Consider the following 5,000-nt stretch of genomic DNA (forward strand, 5'->3'; position numbering starts at 1 on the left):
AGACCTCTGCCTTCTTTGAAATATCATGAACAGTTCCTGTAGGTTGAGCGCCTTTTTCAAGGAAATATAGAATAGCAGGAACGTTTGAATAAGTTTGATTCTTTATCGGATCGTAAAAACCCACTTTACGAAGATCTCTTCCTTCTCTTTGGGATCGAACATCAATCGCAATGATTCGATAGATGACTCATTGGGATAGATATAGATGAACAATGCCCCCCCTAGAAACGTATAGGAGGTTTTCTCCTCATACGGCTCGAGAAAGAATGATTCGAGTTTGAATTTATGCTATGCATATCATATAGTGACAAATGTATCCATAAAATCATCAATTAGACTATAAGTTGAGTCGTTTTTTTTGTTCTTCCTTCCTTTCCTTTCCTGAAAAAAAAAAAGAAATATCATTCGTACTCATAACTCAAGTTGGGCAATTCTCAAAGAGCTTAAAGGGAAATCCTTGGACATTTGTTGAGCCGTCTCTAACCTCTTTTATTTGTCCCGCCTAGAATCTCTTTTTCTTCCTCATTCTGATCTAGTTCCAGTTGTTGAGACAATTGAAAATGGTGTTTCCTTGTTCCGGTATCCTTTATCTTTGCTTTGAATCATTGGGTTTAGACATTACTTCGGTGATCCTTAATCGTTTCAAAATGGTCGCAACATACCTTTTGTTATTTCTTTCTATTGAAAGAATCATACGAACGATTGATTCCCCTGTAATACACTTTTGATCAAAATAGTTTTACCAATTCCGGCAAATTTTACTTTGTTTTTTTTTATTCGAAACTTGTTGGAATTTGAACCTTTGGATTTCTATATCGAAGATATACTTACGAAGTTGTTCCAACTTATTGATTGGCACTAACCCTAGATCCTTCCCCTTGATAAATGAATCAATACTTTATACTCGAGCTACATCATGTACTATTTACAACCCCCAATTTTGGGGGGTCCTAGTAGAACAGAACAAACTATGTCGAGCCAAGAGCATCTTCATTGATATATAAAATGGTGGATGCAAGAATCCACAGCCGATCATGTCTTTCAAGTCGCACGTTGCTTTCTACCACATCGTTTCAAACGAAGTTTTACCATAACATTCCTCTAATTTTGAACCGGTATGGAATTGATTCAATATGGAATCCGGAATAGTCATTGGCTCAATCGGTACGCTCAATCGGTACACAGCAGTCCATACTTTTATATTTATATATATATAAATTATATATATAAATAGATATTTATATCTATATTTTGATTTTGATATATATTTTGATATCTATATTATAGATATTTTGATATATATATGGATGGATAGGTATTCATCTAGAGAAGGCCCCACAAGCAAAGACAAAGATTCAATCTTACCCCATATTCGACCGTATGAATGAAACACATTTCTAAAAAAGACGAATAAACGAATTACTTAACACTTCTTTACATCTACATCTTCAACAGATTGTTCGGGACAATCAATCATGAAGGATCCAACTCTTTCTCGAACAACTAAATTAAAGAAAGGTCTTTAATTAGATTCTCAATACTCAATACCGGAACAAAATAAGTCATTAGCCAAATAAGCTATTCCAATGACTCGGAAAAGTCGCAAATGAATCGATTATAGACTAGGTTCATCAATCTCGCGCTTCTTCAAGTATCTAAGGATTGATAAAGGAATCATGAAAAAAGGTTTCAAGAATTTCCTACTTCGACATCATAATTTCCTACTTCGACATCATTATCATTAATGGAAATAAGTTTTCCTGTAATGACTAAATTTGATCATCATAAGACATAAGAGAAATCCATGTTCCTTTTCCAATTGAATCATTAATGATTTAAAGCAGGTAGATGGATCGAGAAACAAATTCAATTTATTTGTTTTCATGGGGATGGGATGGATGGAAAAAAGCTCTCATGTAAGATAAGATTAAGGTTGTTATTCTTCCATCTGATTGATAAAACCAGAACCGTAGGAGTATGATCTTTCCGTATCCATCAGATACACAGAACAATTGTCAACGGGAGTAATCATAGATATTTAAGGTAAGGTATCAAAGATCTTTTTCACCGCAGCCGAAATACCGGTATCACTGAAATAGAACAAACAATAACAATACATGTAGGCATGGTTCATTTTATACAGATTTTGCTTTACTTTAGGTTTAGTAACCCTTCCATAAATTCTATCAAGTCAAAAGTAAAGTGAATGGAATATATGAATCTTCCTCCCAATCACTACATTGACTTCCAATTATTTATTGTAGCCAGATGCAAAAAAAAAAAAAGCAATTAGGCTCAAAGAAAAAAAATCTGTTCCATATTGCACTTTATTGTTTATTAATGAGATCCGGACGACACAGATATTGAAAAATTGATACCTTCCATTGCCGATTAACTCGAATTCTATGGGGATCATGAATCATACCCCAAGACAATCAAATAATAAAAGATCCTCTTGCGGTATGTTATATTATCTTGTATAGGTACAAAGCAAAATGGGTCCAGATCAATTCGTTGTTCTTAATTTTGATTTTACCCCACCCACACCCAGTCTTAAGAACTTTAATCCCAGTGATGTAATTAGTCCCAAGAACTCCCTCCTGTTTAGGATTCAGGATCCACATAGAATTAGTCATTTTGACTAACATGTTTAGTTTCGAAAAAATAGAGATCTTATCTTTCGCATTTCAACTTAGAATGCATCATGTGAGAATCAAAATATAATAGATGGGCATAAAGTTTCTATAAGTGACTAACTTACCCCAATATGAATATGAGTAGAGCGGGACGGGCATACACTGAACGGCCCATCCCATTTTTTTTTTAATTCAACTTTGATCTATGTTCCCATCCTACCTAATATCAAAAAGGTAAAAGATGTTTATTTCCATCCGCAATTTATACTCGATTCTTTTTCTTACAATTGGAAATCGAAAGGAATCTATGATTCATAGAAGAATCATTAGAACTCAGAAAGAAAAATTGGATCATATTGTATCCAACCTTATACCTTATACTCTTAAACAGAAGATTGTTAAAGAGAACAATCTTTGTTTTGATAGAAGCGGTCTGGGACGGAAGGATTCGAACCTCCGAGTAACGGGACCAAAACCCGCTGCCTTACCACTTGGCCACGCCCCATTTAGATTTCAATTCGACACTAATAAACACTAATATTGTTATTGGTTATTCGTCAATTCCAGCCCAAATATCTATGGAATAGGTTGTTGCTAGGATTCTATACGTGTAAATGTAGAATGAAAATGAATTCATTGATCATTCCATATAAGTCAATTAAGATATTGTATGAAAGTATGATTCCTTCTATTCTCATTTGAGAATTGAAGGATTTTTGATTGGGGGAAGTTCAAAGAAAAAGAAAGAAGGATTTTTTGTCTTCTCTTCTTTCTTAATTTTTCCCTTATATCAATAACTCAATAAAAATGAAATTATCTCCAAGAACGAAATATTTCTTATGCTTAATATCTTTAGTTTGATCTGTATCTGTCTTAATTCTGCCCTTCATTCGAGTAGCTTTTTCTTCGCCAAATTGCCCGAAGCTTATGCTTTTTTCAATCCAATCGTAGATTTTATGCCAGTCATACCTGTGCTCTTTTTTCTCTTAGCCCTTGTTTGGCAAGCTGCTGTAAGTTTTCGATGAGATCTTTAATACTGTCCTAGAAACATTCATATTCATGATTTATTCGATAAAATAAATTCAACTCTAACATAACAATTGATAAGATCAGATAAGTCTTACATTATGAACCCTCGATTCAAAGATTGAAATTCTTTTGCTTTTTGATAGCCGCGATGAATCTGGATCACCTAATTTCCGCATTATGCCCTTCCAGTTCCAGGGGTCAAAGACCCCATTATGGTACCCCATAATACCTAATTGGGGTATGACAAGATAATTTTGGTAACAAAGGAATTCCTGCAAATTCCTTTCTTTTCTAGAAACCACTTTTTCATTTCTTTTCTTGGTGTCAAGGATATGTGGTACAAAAATAGAGAATCTATTCCCTTATTTCCTTTGCAAAAAACAAAAAAAAAATGATCTTGGAGATTGTGCAATGCTTACTCTCAAACTCTTCGTTTACACAGTAGTGATATTCTTTGTTTCTCTCTTCATCTTCGGATTCCTATCTAATGATCCAGGACGTAATCCTGGACGTGAGGAATAAAAAAATCAGAGATTTTTCATTATTTCCTTGCTTGATTTCTGCATTTTCCTATGCTTTTCTCTATTCCAGACATTTAACTATGATAAAGGACTTGATATTTTTTCGAATTCGAAAGATAAATCTCAAGTGATCCGAGGGAACGGAGAAAGAGGGATTCGAACCCTCGGTACGAACAGCTCGTACAACGGATTAGCAATCCGTCGCTTTAGTCCACTCAGCCATCTCTCCCAATTACAAAAAGATAATTCATATGCGACGCCTGAAGTAAATATTGATCAAAGTCTTTCTTTATCTTTATTTATTTATTTTATACATTTATTTATACTTACTATATTATACTTACTATATATATACGAATTATCTTTATTTATTTATTTTATACATTTATTTATACTTACTATATTATACTTACTATATATATACGAATTTTATCCGCAATTCAATTTGGATAACGATTCGAAACAGATATCTCCAATAGAAAGAGTACGTCTTTGATTTCGTCCGAAGGGTTCTTTTATTCCCCCGGCCTGGCCAGTACAGTACCTAGCCAGGCCGTTCCTTCTTTTGTTCCAATGAATCATGGATCAAATTATTTTTCTGATTTGAAAACCAAATTGTTATTGAAGCAGCAACAAGAGCAAGAAGGACTATTTCCATTCCTATGATAGGAGTTTCATTTCTTATTATTTTTTCTTTTTCCTTTTCTCGATTTCCCTACTGGAATAAAAAAACATACATATTCTATTTCTATTAGAACTCATTTATTTCTTCAAGGGACAAGCTTTGTTTGAACATTTGAGTCCACAAACACAA

The 5,000-nt window shown here is 33.7% G+C and overlaps 1 non-coding gene across 1 annotated transcript; it reads right to left on the reverse strand.

Annotated features, from left to right (window-relative positions):
- Positions 1-4,327: 4,327 nt before the first annotated feature.
- TRNAS-GCU (transfer RNA serine (anticodon GCU)) lies at positions 4,328-4,415 on the reverse strand. Its single transcript has one exon. It is a non-coding gene; the product is annotated as a tRNA-Ser (tRNA).
- Between the last annotated feature and the right edge of the window lie 585 nt (positions 4,416-5,000).

Source organism: Tasmannia lanceolata, unplaced genomic scaffold, assembly GCF_043159265.1.
Source record: "Tasmannia lanceolata isolate RefF3 unplaced genomic scaffold, GAP_Taslan_0.1 ptg000243l, whole genome shotgun sequence".
NCBI classification, from domain to species: domain Eukaryota; kingdom Viridiplantae; phylum Streptophyta; class Magnoliopsida; order Canellales; family Winteraceae; genus Tasmannia; species Tasmannia lanceolata.